Source organism: Fukomys damarensis, unplaced genomic scaffold (assembly GCF_012274545.1).
Source record: "Fukomys damarensis isolate Sample0158 unplaced genomic scaffold, DMR_v1.0_HiC HiC_scaffold_32, whole genome shotgun sequence".
Lineage (NCBI taxonomy): Eukaryota > Metazoa > Chordata > Mammalia > Rodentia > Bathyergidae > Fukomys > Fukomys damarensis.
This window is the reverse complement of record NW_022900944.1, coordinates 44,152,643-44,167,782: the sequence shown is the minus strand read 5'-3', so window position 1 is coordinate 44,167,782 and position 15,140 is coordinate 44,152,643. Positions and strand designations below refer to the sequence as shown.

Sequence of the window (15,140 nt, the reverse complement as noted above, 5' to 3'; positions counted from 1 at the left end):
CTCAATTTATCTAATAAGCTATTAAAGTGCTCAATTGTTTATACAAATTAGGAATCATGACTGTAGTAAAAAAGTGATGTGCTATTAATGTACCTACTGAATATATTCAGGAAATACACTTTAACTTTCATTTCACTCTAAATTGTTCATTTATTACATGACCACCTCTCACATAGGAAAAATAGCTAAAATACTTGTTAAATGTGTGTTCTTTTCTAAAATGTGTATTGAATTCTAGGCCAGTGAGGGGCGGAGGCCAGCACTGCGGCAGCCATGGACCACTTCCTGCGGACCAGCAGCATCCTGGAAATCAATGAAACCCTGATAATCCACCAGTGCGGGGTGCTCATCTACAACTGCAAGAAGATAAAATTTGATGCTGGCACCCTCCTCCTTAGTACACACCGATTGATTTGAAGAGTCAGAAAAATCATTCCAAAATTATGGTGCATCTGCACCCGGCTCCTCCTAACAAAGAGCCTGGCCCATTCCAGAGCAGTAAGAACTTTATATCAAACTCTCCTTCAAAGAACATGGCCAGATTGAGTTTTACACCCATTTGTCAGAGGAAATGACACAGAGAAGATGGGAGACTATGACAGTCTCCCAGTCATTACAGAGGACCTCACCCAGGAAAAGTGAAGGTTGTTGGAATTGTAAGTGTTGAAAGGAAACTGGAAAAAAAAAGAAAAGAAACTGACAAAGATATTCCTGAGGACTTTGAAGACCTCAGCAAGTTAATGATCAAGTCTTTTCTTTTGACAGGCTAAAGAAATGGTGGAATTATCAAAATAAATTGCTAAAAAACAGCCGGGCATGGTGGCACACACGTGCAATCCCAGCACTCAGGAGGCTGAGGCAGGAGGATTGCTGTGAGTTCGAGACCAGCCTGGGCTACATAGTGAGCTCCAGGTCAATCTCAACTACATAGTGAGACCCTGTCTCAAAAAAATTAAATTAAATTAAATAAATAAATTGCTTTAAAAATTAAAGAAAAGCAAGGTGACATTACAGAAGAAAGAGATCATCAGATTTAAGTCCTACTTGCTGAGCATGAAAATAGCTAACCCAGTTAGCAGGAAAACCTATGGCACCACATCCAGCTGGCCAAACAGCTGGCTAGAATATTACAGAATATTAGAGGAGTGAGGGGGAATAATGTCACTCACATAGGTATACTGTTTAGTAAACCGAGCTTGAAGAATGGAATTGCTCTCACCAGAAGATTTAGTAAACACATGCAAGATGCTGGAAGTACTGAATTAAATCTAATTACTCTAAGGCTCTGGGTGTTTGAAAGTGGAGCCATGGTAATTGAGCTTCAGTCCCACACGGAAGAGGAAATGGTGGTCTCCGCTCTGGAGACAGCTCAGATCCTAACACCAGAAGAGTTTTCTAAGCTTGTGGGAATGTCTGTTCTCCTGGCCAAAAAAAAAGGCTGTGGCTTTCAGAAAAGATGGGCCATCTTTGCTAAGATGACTCAGTGGAAGGCTTATGGTTTTACCCAAGTTTATTTATGACACAGAGCCAAAGGGGTTTGCATTTGAAATACTTTGTGTCCATACACTTGCACCATGTAGCAACTGTATGACATTGAGCTAATAGGTAAAACCTGAAAAACAGGAAATTCAATAAAACTTAACAGTTTAATATAAAACTTTTAAAGTCACTCTCTACATATTATGGCCCTGGAAGCTTATTTAGAATATGTAAAGTAAATATAGAAAAATGAATGCCAGTATGAATTTAAAGTCATGCTATATCTGTGCAGATCCTTCAGAGTTTAACTTGAAACATGGTGGGTTTTTAACTTGATCCCCATATCTAACCACTTCGCAGAGAATTTAAATTCTGGGGAGTAGAAGAAGAGAAGCAGCTGCATGTATGAACAGGTTAGATTATTATTTTGGTGATCAATGAATTAAAAATGTTTTTCTCTGTGTCTGATATGCCCATTTGTGTCAGAAGGTGCATGAAGGAGGTACTACAGGGTAGTTTAAGAATCCAACAACACTGGAACAAAATATGAAACTACAGAATTCTGTACAAGGCTCAACTAAGGGCTTTTCAAGGCAGTCCTAAGCATATCTTCAACAAAGTAAATAGCACACCTTTAGAAAAGGATTGGTATGGCCCAATGGAAGTGCGCAGGCACATGGCCCTGGACTTCATCCTCAGCATAGGGGGAAAAAAAGAGAAATATAAACTCCAACTAGTTTCTTTTTATTTATATTTTTTAGTGATGATTTTCATGGCTGGCATTTCAAGAATATAGGTGTACAATTTTGTTTTTTTAAATGCTGTGGATTTTGAAGGTGAATTAAAGAACTGTATAGTCATGTCCAGAGTTATAATGACAGATTTAGGGAGGAGACAGCTAGGAATTCCCCAGGTTTGTTGTGCAAATTGAAGAACAGAAGAAACCAACTTCTCAGGAAACTTAATGCTCTTTTACCTGGAAGCAAAGGATGAGAAATAGAAAAGTAATATAGCTCCTCTGCTCTCTCTTAGAAGAGTCTTAACACTGAACTTTAAAAATCTTCTTTGCCCTACACATGATAGTAGAGAAACTATCTTGGTAAAACGTGTTACTGAGAAAATATAAACTGAAAAAATAAATTCTAATGAGAAATAATATTAAAGTATCTTACAATGTTAAGGGATATCAGGAGAGACAATGTGGTACAACTATAAAGCAAACAGCTAAGAAGATATATGAATTCTAATTCCAATCGTTTATTAAGTATTCATTGGGTACCAGTCACTATGCTGTTTCACTTATACTTATTTTCTTAATCCTCACCATAACCTTGTAATTTATGTACTATGATTACCTCATTTTCAGGTACGAAAACTAAAGTGCAGAAGGGTTGGTTATGGAACTTGCAGAAGGTCACTCAGTTGTTAAGTGGCAAGGGCAAGATTCCAGTCCTGTCACTTGAAAGCCAAAGCCCTCAGTCAGGATGCATACTGACTCTAGTCTTAGAAAATAGAACTTACTGCTTAAATTTCTTGATGGCTCAGTTTCCTGATGAGTTAAAGAATCTAACTAGATGTATTTCAGAGCATTTCCACGTTAACACTTAGCATCATGCTATAGAAGCTATGGCCTTCAGACACACCTTCCTCTGTGAAATGGTTTATATTAAGATTACATTTGTCACACAACGTAAACCCATATCTGGATTTTGTAGTAACAACTGCAAAGTGATTCAGAAGACAAAAGAACTACAAAGTCAACCATGGCACATAAGTCACAGGAAAAATACTTCTCCTTAGAGGAATAAGGTTACAGTTTATCAGCATTAAATTCACAAAGTGCCCCAGACACTGGAGTAAAGCCCACTGGAAGGAAGACTATAGACTGAATTTCCTATAACTTTCACCAGAATTAAGTAAAGATCTTTCAAAGCATGCCACAATGTTTCATGATATTAGACAAAAGAAAATTCCCTCTTCTGAGTAGTCTCTCCTCTATCTGGACTTCCTAAAAGAGTTAGAAATTGGTTTTTAAGCTACCTCACTGAATACAATTATAAGTACAAGATTTCTCAATATCCTCTTTGTGGTATTCAAACACAGAGGCACAAGGGTAGATACATGTAACTGTAAAATAATTAATAAATGTATTTCTCTGAGCACTATGAATTAACTGTACACAACAGCAGCCTACCATTCAGTTTATCTGAAGGCTAAAATACTCTCTCTAAAGAAATAAAGTCTCTAATCTTATTTGAAGAACATAAGCAGGATTGGGCAGTACAGAGATATAAAGCATCTCACACTTGCTATACTTTTTCACTGTGTGTAAAGAGGGACATCAAGTGGTCTAAATTCTGGAAACTCTGTCTTACCAGGGGCTTTTTCTCTAGTCAGATCTGACAACATATGATGAAATAGTTACAGCAGAGGTGTGCAAAAGATATAACAGTCTTAAGTAATCATTAAAATACTTTCAGCAAATTTCTGGTAAGGATCAATTTTATTTGGAGTATAAACAGTTTTCTTTGTGGTATACAGCAGCATCTCAATTATCTCCAATAAATAAGGAAAATTACAACATCATGAATACAAAAATAATTCATATATTACATGTATATGGGTATGTTGCTTTATAAATTAATCTACTTTTCTAACCACACTTTTCATACTAGACACCCAAGTTAATTTTTGCTGAACAAAAAAATGACCAAAAATGCTTAAAGCATTATGGGTGGCAAGGTCAAGATGTTAAAAAGAAATCTACTACAGTTTGCAAGAGTTAATCCCTAACAGGTTTTTAAAAAAGATACAACAGCTTGTTTACCTCTACAATTTGGAACGCATACGAAATAAATACAAGTGCTGGGTACTTCTGTTCCCATATACTTGCACTTTTTGTCATGTGTTTATGGATAAATTGAGATGAGTTTTATCACATTTTCCACCAAGAAAAAAAGGTTAGGCTGCTGGAAAACAATACAGAAAGCCACTGATGACAAACACCATCTGCCTGTCATTTACATGTTTCTTAAATCAAAAACGCATTAAGTCTTTTTAGATTGTTTCTCCCTTTATTCCTCCAGGCCAGTCAGATTCTATGGGCAAGAAACGGAATGGAAGGAATTACTACTCTATCTTGCTGAGCCACTGAGTTTATAGTGAAACTAAAGCTAATACAGAAATCCAACAAGAGTCATACATTATGAACTACAGAAATTCACTCTGTCCTAGTGAGACCTTCAGAACCTAGGAAAGAGAATTATCGGTGAGGTGATGAGAGCATGGGGGAGGGGCTCCCCTCCAGCTCAGGACTGCGCTAGGGCTAATTTCTTGCAATCCTCTGGAAAACTATTCAACTGCTCTAGATTATGTTTGCTAATCTGTAAAGTGGAAATATCAATACCCACATCAAAGGGTTGCAGTGAGAAATAAATCATCAGATTGAAAGCACTGACCAAAGCACCTGCACACAGCAGCACTCTATGCACAGTAGCTGCTATTCTTTTCAACCCAGAAGGGAGATCATCCAACTGAGGGGTAGCCTTTGGAGAGCACAGCCTGGCCTGAGAATGTCTTTCATTTTACACATTAACATCATTTATTTAAATTCTTCTATTCATGAATTCTCTTTTAAAAATGTAGTTCCCGGGCCGGAGATTTAGCTCAGTGGTACTGCACCTGCCTCACAAGTGCATGGTCCTGAGTTTGATGCCCAGTACCAAGAAAAAAAATTCGTTTAGTTCTAAAAGTATTGTCTATACATTTTTAAATTAAAAATGAGTCAGTTAAGTGTCCTTCCCAACTCCAAGATTAACTGCAAACATTCTTATTTTAAGAATAACCACTGCTCCCAGTTCAAGTTATATACTTTTCTTTTATATGTTTAAACAAACATAATTGTAGGTTTCATTTTTAAAATGGATATTGAGCAATGTTACAAAATTACTCTATTAATTGCTTTTCCACTTACAACATAACCAAGATATCTTTCAGAATATGTTAGTATGCTTAGATTTATGCTGTTACTATTAAATTTTAAATAAGTAGATAATGAGATGAAAATAAATTAAGTATCTTTTATTATTTAACTTATTATCATGATGATATCATTGTGATTATGTTTTAAGTTCTAACTTTATAGATCTACTTAAATAATTATAGATAAATTATATGGTGTCTAGGACTATCTTCAAATTGGAAGAGAGAGAGAGAGAGAAGGAAGCTAAGGAGACATAAAAAACAAGACTGACCATGAATTATAATTAAGCTGGCTAAATAGTATGTGGAGATTATATTATTCTCTTCTCTATATTTCTGAATATTTTTAAACTTTCTGTAATAAAAATTTTTTAATATTTTCTCATTACCATTTACTAATAAATGCTGAACAGCCGTACCTTTAAATCACAGCTATTAATTCCTAACTAATTAATGGTAATTTATTCAAGACAAATCATTCCTAACATCCATCCCTTAAGCAACACAAAGAGAAACTTAGTCTCTTTATAGTTTGGATGATGCTATAAAAATCCAATACAATAACCATCCCAGAAAAGCAATGTTCACTAATGTTATGGGAGATGTTTATTGAAAACTGTAAACTATACACTATTACAATTTTTATAGTAACTGAAGAAGTATTTTCCTTTTTCTCCTATATGGAAATTATAATAGTTAGATTCAAAGGAAAATAGACCCCTAATCTATGTACAGTCAAGAAATCATACACATATAACCTGGAGTGTGCTCACCAAAACTTAGTCATGCTGAAGCAAAAAGTCTCTGTTACAACACTCCAAAAGAATAATTTTTTGGAGAATTTAAGCTGTTTTGCTCTATGCATACCTCACAAGTTCCAAGAAGATGGCTGGGCCCTTAATATCTCTTTGCTTCTGGAACAAGGAAGGAAGTCTGCAGGAAATCAATGGGAAATTGCCTGAATTATACAGTTCTCCCTGACTTTTATAAATGCTTATATTCATGTATAGCTGGAGGCAGATGAAAAATACTAATAGTTTCTAGGGTAGCAAAAGTGATCAGGAAGTTTTTCAGTATTGGAAAAAGGTCACAGTTCAGAAGGTCCAATGAGATACAGAATCTGTTAAGGGAGCAACAAGGTGGTGTACCCAGAGATATTGGATGCTAGTTCCCTCGAGTCAAAATTTCAGAGTACCAAATATGGACTGAAAGCAGAGGAGGAAAAGAATCTAAAAGTATCAAGATGGATGGACAATGGGCATCCTCACATTATCCAGGCTGAGCCAATGATCAATGACCAAATGGATCTTCTTCACCTATGCTTTGGTATCACTTAAGATCCGAAACCTTAGCACAATATTTGGGATAGGAAAGCACTAATAAATGTTTAGTTTTAATTTCTACCAGCCCAACATTATGATGAGATCTAACATTTGGATCTGAGCGGGTTTGAGGAAAATAAATACGTGCAATAGCTTTTTACAGATCTGGGTCTAGGGTAGTTAACTCATATAGACTACTCCATTAAAAATCAATCATGCCAATAATAGGGGCTATAAAAGCAACCTGCCTCCATACTGTAATAATCCTTCACAGCTGCACAGCTCTGTACATTTGGTAAGGTGTTTCCACATATGTTATTTCATTTGATCCTCACAGAAGCAAGAGTTCGGTGGCGCTGGAGCTATTTGAGAGTAGACAGGCAGGCGTGAAATGGCTTAATGAAAGAAAGGATTTTCTCACAGATGTCTGGTCACTAAGAATTTTGTTTGCATTCTCTCTCTCACTCTGTCTCTCTGTCTCTGTCTGTCTGTCTCTCTCTCTCTCTCTCTCTCTCTGTTCCTCCCTCCTTCCTTACCTCCATCCCTTTCTTTTTCCCTCCCTCCATCCCTCTCTCTTGCTGAGGAGAAGAGGAAAATTTTACTCAACAGTTCATTCAAAAACATCTGTGCAAAATTGTTATTTGTAAGCTGGATTTCACAGAAACCACAGCTAAAGATGAATTCACTTAAGAGATTTGTCACTCAAATCTGGATGGTAGTAAGTTACTGTTAAACTTCACTAAACACACACACAAAAAAAAAATGCCAAAAAGATCAAACACTTATATGTGAGAAGGAAAACAGATCAAAATTTGTTGTCCTAACACTTATAATGCCTTCTTCTTGTTTTTGTTTTTGTTTTGTTTTGTTTTCCTGGCACTAGGGATAGAACTTAGGACCTTGCGTTTGTGAAGCAGGCAGGGCACCACTGTGCTAAATCCCTGGCCCCTTATAAGAAGCAAGGATTGCTGGGCTAGGGATAGAGCTCAGTGGTAGAACATTTAGGTATCATGCCTGAGTCCCTGGGTTTGATCTCCAGCGGATTTAACAGATATTGCCTCTGAGGAATAGGAGTTGGGGAAATGAAGTAGGCATGACTTTCATTTCTACTTTGTATATTTCTATTTGTTTTGATATTACTGCAATGAAATATTTGTAACATATTATAATTTGAAAACTAATCTTCTTTTAATCAAAGGAATCTAATTGAGTCTTTTCTTCTTTTAACACAAAACATCATTACCAACTAACAAAATAGCTAAAAACATATAACTGTTCTTTAATATTTTATAGGGCTCATCAAAGACAAAACTTTCTTTTAATTATTCAGTTTTGCCTTGAAACCCTTAGTCTGTCCACGTCCTCTGGGCCAAGAATTTCCAATTGCAGTAAGAACAACAGAGACATAACAATAGTTACAGAGCGACTCAGAACAAGCATTGGAATTAAGAATTCACTTTCCGTCAACCTACAACATCTTGTGAGTATGATGGCCTGACTACATCTGCCAAAGATTTTCACACATACTCATCATACATTTGGCACCACTTGAGACAATGTTTGGGACGTGAAAGCACCATACATACGAACACAACAAGGAAGTGGTTTTATTTCTATTTTAAAGTTGTAAAGGAAAAACAAAGTTTACAAAAGACAAAGTACATTTTTATGTCTGCAAAGGTTACTAGAAATAATAAATTACAACATGGCTGGGTGTGTTGGAGCACACCTATAATTCCAGCACTTGGTAGCCTGAGAGGCAGGAGAACTGCTGCTAGTTGAAGGCTAGCCTGAACCACATAGTGAGACCCTGCTTCAAAAAAACAACAACAACAAAGCTAAGTAAATAAATAACATCATTGTGGACATTTCGTTTCTCTAGTGGTGTGATTTCATATTCTTAAGAGTGATTTCAAGAGTGGAGTTGGACTGTCACCTTGTATGGCTTGAGTTTCCCAGGTTAGTAAAGCACACATCTGGGTATGTTGGGTAGAGGTGTGACCATGGATACAATATCCAGTTGCTGGCCTTTCCTCTGGCACTGATCCCCAGCTCTGCTTCTCAAATGAGCAGCTTTGCTCCAGCACATACTTCCACCATGATGTTTCTGCATTAGATTCAGCCAACCATGGACTCAATCCTCTGAAATGAGTAAAATAAACCTTTACCTCTTTAAATTGTGGGTATCACGAATTGTGTCCCAGCAATGTGAAAGCTGACCAATACAGTGGTAGAGGGATACAAAAAGGTGAGAACCACTCTCCTTGACTTGGGTCAAAAATCTCAGAAATCTTTTCAACCACTGGCTTTGACTTCTATAATCTGATCTCTCCTTTTCTAGGAGTAAGAACTTGTAGGCCAAAAAAAAAAAAAAAAAGGTTGTTTGATCTCTCCAGTCTTGACTTAAGACCTTTTTCTTTCTTATTAGTAAATATACAATTTAACCCTCCTCTTGAGGAAGATAAACATCCATCAAACATCCATTCCTGTTGTGGCTTGATTTCCACAGCCATAACATGGTCCCCTAATTTTCATGTCCACTTTCCTTTGCCATCAGAGAACCTCCTCAATCACTCCCAAATGTTGTACAGGGTTAGACCTGATGGTTTTGTTTGCATGAACTGGTGATTTTCTTTTTCAAATTTTTTCTTCATGATCTCCATAGCAACTGGCTTCTTTAAAAACTTTCTCATGAAGTCCAAAGATACCATATCTCTTTTAACTGAATAGAACATTATGAATAGAATTAGTACAGGAAAATAAGCTCATTTCATTATCATGTTCTTGACTCTTTTGGTAAAATGAAACTTTAAAAAAGAAAAAGCTGTCAACTCAGCTAGATAGAATTTGCTGCTTATTCTGAGACTTGAAAGTTATTGAAGGATTACATAATTCTAAAAGATGCTGTCACACCCATTCTATTTTATATTTACTTTTGTTTTGCTTTTTTAGACAGGGTCTTCCTATGTCATTTGTGTTAGCCTTGAGCTCACTCTGTAGCTCTGGCTGGCTTCAAACTCACAGCCATTCTCCTGCCTCAGCCTTACAATGCTGGAATTATAGTCGTGGACAGCAATGGTCAGCAAGTCGCACGCATTTTAAAGAGCAGTTTTTCATGTATTCATTCATTCAGTATTTACAAGTATGTTAAGCACTATGCATGAATCTGTGAAAAAAATTCAAATAAATATAAAACTAGAACTGCCCTCCTGTACTTGCTATCATGTTAGTTAACAATCAAAGGCAGTGTGTGATTTAAAATGCTATAACTATAAAATAACCCTATCATCATTTTCAGATGATGGAAAAGGAAGATGAAATTTGAATTGGGCCCTCAAAGATAGAATTTGAAAGAATTAAAAATATTACTCCAGCACTGTTCCTGACATAGTATGAATGAGTACGTAAAGTATAAATCCTGAATGACTGGAGGGAAAGTGAGTAGATCGGTTTGGCCAGAGGAAAGTAAATTGAGACATACGACACAGGACTAAAAAGGAGGGAGATAAGGGTAGAAATCAGGTACAGAAAGATGTGACCAACACGACTTGACCTTTGTTTGGATTTTACCTCATGAGTGATATTAACTAATTAAATTGTCAAAAGTCTAAAAGAAAATAGGAATAATCTAAAAGAATCTTTAAGATGACTTCAGAGTCAGAATACATAACTACCTTCAGTCTTTTTCCTTTACATTTCTCTACTGTACTTTCTCCGAGAGTGATCTTTACAATGACAACTCTGGGCAATTTTAAAATGGTATCACTCTTCTGCACACAACAGTTCAATACCTTCACTGTAACTCTCAGATAAAATCCTGCCAAACACATGGCCTTAACCCCTGGCCCTAGCTTGCCTCTCCAGTCTTGTCACTTATACAGTAGGCATCACTCAAACCCTCTTCCACTGGATTGAAATGTCCTTCACTCCTCTCTTCCCTTTTCATCAGGAAAACTCGTAACTCATATTGAAGTCTTTGCTTAGATGTCACTTCCCCAAGCCAGGCTCTCAAAGCTCCCCAAATCCAGATTAGGTTCTCTGCTACAACTCTTCATCTCTGTTGACAGTTCTTAGGACCTGCAGCCTTGTTTCTGGCTTATCCTGAGAAAAGAGGTGGTTTCTCCAGCACCTACCACAGGTCCAAGAACATAAGAGATACTGAAAACTATTTGTTAAAGAAAAAAGGCAGAAAGCAGAAAAACAGGAGTATAAATCAGTCATAAAATAGTAAGATTTAAGCATAAATCCAGTGATAGAAAAAGGGATGATTTGGAGTGGGGCACAGGAAAAACCAAGCTAAATGGAAAGCTAACAAAACTGAATTCTGAATGAGTTTACACAGTTTGGTATATATAATTAGGTCCATCCAGCTTAATAGTCTCCAAAGCCTGGGTGATCATTAGAAATTTGTTATTGTTTTTCAGGTGTTTTCATTTCCTCTGCTCATCCTGTCATAACAACTTACTGATGTTTAAGACTTACTTACCCAGATATCTTTAAGGCCATTTCCAGCACTAATGTTCTGATTTAACCAAGATACCTGCAAAAATGTAATTGAAAGAACTTGATCAGTAACTCAATGTAAGAGCAGAAGGCATGTATTACACTACTTACATTTTTAGTTGATGGCCTGAAGTTACAATTTGCATACAATAGACAGGCATGAAATACATGTTTAATGAATGAAACAAGGAAGCAGAAAGAACATTTTGTGATTTTAAAAAGTAGATTTGATGTTGAACTTTAACTTTCCCACCTATCACTCAAAACAATTCTTTGCCTCTAGAGCTGTCTAAGCAGAATTCTCTTACCCTAAGTGTATATCTGCCCTTGACATTGCTCTGTCTACTATAGTGCCTCTCTTTGAGGAACAGCATCCAGTTTATCTTTAAAGAACTGGAAAAACTGGATTTCAACTCGCCAAAGATTAAAACTAGACCCTTATCTTTCACCATGCACTAAACTAAAATCAAAGTGGATTAAAGATCTAAATATTAAAAAAGAAACACTAAACTTGCTGGAAGATAAGTTAGGCAGAACTCTGGAAGACACTGGCATAGGAAAGACTTTATGAACAAATCTTCGGTAGCATGGGAACTAGCAGAAAGAATCAACAACTGGGATCTCATCTTATTAAAAAGCTTCTGCACTGCAAAAGAAACCATCAACAGAACTAAGAGACAACCTACAATGTGGGAAAAAATTTTACCAGCTGCTCCTCAGACAAAGGGCTCTTATCTAGAATATATAAAGAACTCAAAACAATCAGACCCCCAAATATAAAGACCCAATTCAAAAACGGGCACCTGAAATGAACAGATATTTCTCAAACAAGTAAAAGTAGCAAGTATATATATGAAAAAATGTTCCACATCACTGGTCATTCAAGAGATGCAGATGAAAACAACACTGAGATTCCACCTCACCCCACAAAGAATGGCTGCTATCAAGAAATCAATCAATAACAAATGTTGGCGGGGTTGTGGGGAGAAAGGAACCCTTCTCCATTGTTGGTGGGAGTGCAGACTGGTGCAACCACTATGGAAATCAATATGGAGATACCTCAAAGAGCTGGGACTAGAGGTTCCATTTGACCCAGCCATCCCTCTGCTGGGTATCTTTCCAAAAGAATTAAAAGAATCATACCACAGAGATATATGCGCACCTATGTTTATAGTGGCACAGTTTGTAATAGCTAAAACTTGGAAACAGCCCATTTGCCCATCAGTTGGAGACTGGATAAAGAAGATGTGTTTTTTCTATAAAGTGGAATACTACTAAGCCATAAAGAATGAGAAATTAGAGTCATTCGTAGGAAAATGGATCCATATTGAGGATATACTCCTAAGTGAAATAAATAAGTCACACATGTGTAAATACCAAATAGTTTCTCTGGTGTGAAAAACTATAATAGTACATAAGATTCTAATAACTGACAATGTGAAATAGGAAGAAAAGGGTTAAAGGTGTAGGGAAAGTGGGAAGAGTAGGGGGAAGGTAACAAGGGAAAAGAAAAAAATATGAGAAAATGAAAAAATGGAAATAAAATGTTTGTAAATGGGGAGGGGAGGAGGGGGCAGGGACAAGGGGAAAAAATGAGAACCAAGACCTGTCATGTAAAGGTTCAAGATCGCAATAATGAATGTAACTGTACTGTATACCTAAAATGTATCAATAAACTCTTTTAAAAAAAAAGCAAGCCTTATCCCTGAATTGCAAAAATAAATAAATAACTCCCTGCTCGACTGTGCACAGTCTTTCTTGGGTTGCAAAATAGATCCTATCCTAAACTAAGACAAAGGAGACTTTTTCTCTGACTTTGAAAGCTTGAACAAATCCTAAGCAGAGAAAGCAGTTGGTGTGTCATTTATTCTTGCAGTGGCACTTTTATTTCTGCTTTCTAAAACTATGGGCTGTCCTAGCTTATCTTTTGAACCCAGCCTTGTTCTCAAGACCTCTCCCAATTCTACTAACTACCCAGTATCTTTTTCCAATAAAACTTAATTTTTAAAATAAGTAATTTCAATATCTGGTACGTGCAAACAAATGAACAAAAACTAATATTTAATTCTGTGCTGTGAAGAGAGAGGTGGGGGAAAGAAAGGACAGAAGAAATATAAGCCACACTTCTAACCGCATTTAAAAAGTAAACAGAAAATATGAGAAAATGAAAAATGGAAATAAAGTTTTTGTAAATAGGGAAGGGAGGAAGGGGTGAAGGGAGGGCAGGGGTATGGGGAAAAAATGAGAACCAAGACCTGTCATGTAAAGGTGCAAGAGCCCAATGATGAATGTAATTGTACTGTATGCCTAAAATGTACCAATAAAAAATACTCTTCTGGGGAAAAAAAGTAAACAGAACACAGGAATTCATTTTAATACTGTTTTATTTCAAAGAAAACATCCACACTAATCAACAAATAATCAGTATGAAAAATAATGAGATATTTTACTTTTTTCATCCTCTAAGTCTTTGAAATGTGGTATATATTTTATACTTAAAGTACATCTCAACTCAGATACTAAATTTTCAAAGGTTAAAGTGAAATGTGGTCCTTCCAAAACAACAAAGCTTTGAATACAGACTATATTTTAGTTACTTTAAAATTTATATTAGCTAAAACTAAATATTGCTTGCTGAGTTGTACCAGTCACATTTCAAGTTCTCGGGCAGCTACATCTGACTAGCGCCTACTGTACTTTGCAGCTGTAGGAGAGAAACAAGTCAGAAATTGTTTTGTTCATGGATCCAGGAGTTGATAGGAATGGAAGGCTTTCACACTTTCAACAAATTCTATTATGAAATGACTCAGAACCTTGAAGACCTTTTCAAATATTTCTTCCTCCAATGTTTCCTTGGCTGGAGAACTACAGCAGGTTAAACATTATTGAATATGTCACCTATCCTGTGTTCTGTAAATCAGTAGCACAGAAAGATCAAGGAGTTATCTTCCCTGTCAGGGAGTTTTAATTCAAAGTTAAAATTACACTATTATTCTTAAATCACTTCTCATTTATTACATTTTGAGAGGTAAAAAAGACCTTGGAGATTCATTTTAAGTATTTCCATTGTCAAATAAAAATAGAATCTTAAATAGCAAGTTGAAGAATTTGCCCCTTACCCCTCAAACAGTAACAGCTATTGTAAATTTTGGATTAAGGGAATAACATGATAACATCAATGTTTCAGGAAAACAAATCAAAATCCTTTGTGCAAGCAGACTTGTAAAAATGAGGATCTACACAGGAAAGATATAGAACTTACAGCATGTTAGCTGGTTCTACATATGCTCCTATGTCTGCCAGAACGCTGTTTTCTTTTTCTTGTGCTAACAATATGTATGTTCATCCTTCAAGAGTCACCTCCTACTTTCCTGGATGCAGGTGTTAGACTGAGTCACTTCTTCACCTCTGCTTCCACACACTTCTTACAAAACACTGAATAGGAGTCAACTTCATAGACCCAGAAAGTAGAATGGTAGTTGTAAGGGACTGAAAAGTTATTGTTTAATGGACAGAGTCTCAGTTTTCAAAATATATGGATGGTAGTGATGGTAGCACAACAAAGGGAATGACTAGAAGGTCTTTGCCCAACCTAACTCCTCTCCTTTCAGATCTCCCATTAAATGTCACATCACTCAGGAGACTCATCTTTTCCAGGCCAGATGGCTTAGGTACCTTTGTTGTACCATTTCATGAACCTTTTCTTACAGGACTCTCACGACAACGGTAATCTAAATCTAATTATGTAGTATGTTAGTCTACTAGCACCACCAAAAAAAAAAAAAAAATACAGACTGCGTGGCTTGTATTTATCTTCTCACAATTAAAAGGAAGGTGTTGATAGGTGACTTCTCT

At 36.4% G+C, this 15,140-nt stretch overlaps 1 long non-coding RNA gene and 1 pseudogene across 2 annotated transcripts in view; one reads left to right on the top strand and one right to left on the bottom strand.

Annotated features, from left to right (window-relative positions):
• The first annotated feature begins 273 nt into the window (after nt 1-273).
• On the top strand, nt 274-1,591 carry LOC104858280 (annotated as a pseudogene).
• Nucleotides 1,592-2,386: 795 nt separating this feature from the next.
• The window catches only part of LOC104858260, a 14,528-nt gene continuing 1,774 nt past the window's right edge, over nt 2,387-15,140 (bottom strand). The window contains exons 2-4 of one of the 2 annotated variants that reach the window (XR_779083.1): nt 11,269-11,322; nt 6,328-6,393; nt 2,387-2,455 (exon numbers count right to left, since the gene is read on the bottom strand). This is a non-coding gene — a long non-coding RNA (uncharacterized LOC104858260). Of the gene's footprint in view, nt 2,456-6,327; nt 6,394-7,024; nt 7,145-11,268; nt 11,323-15,140 lie in introns of those variants that run through there. The other variant, XR_002025169.2, reaches the window with a different exon arrangement.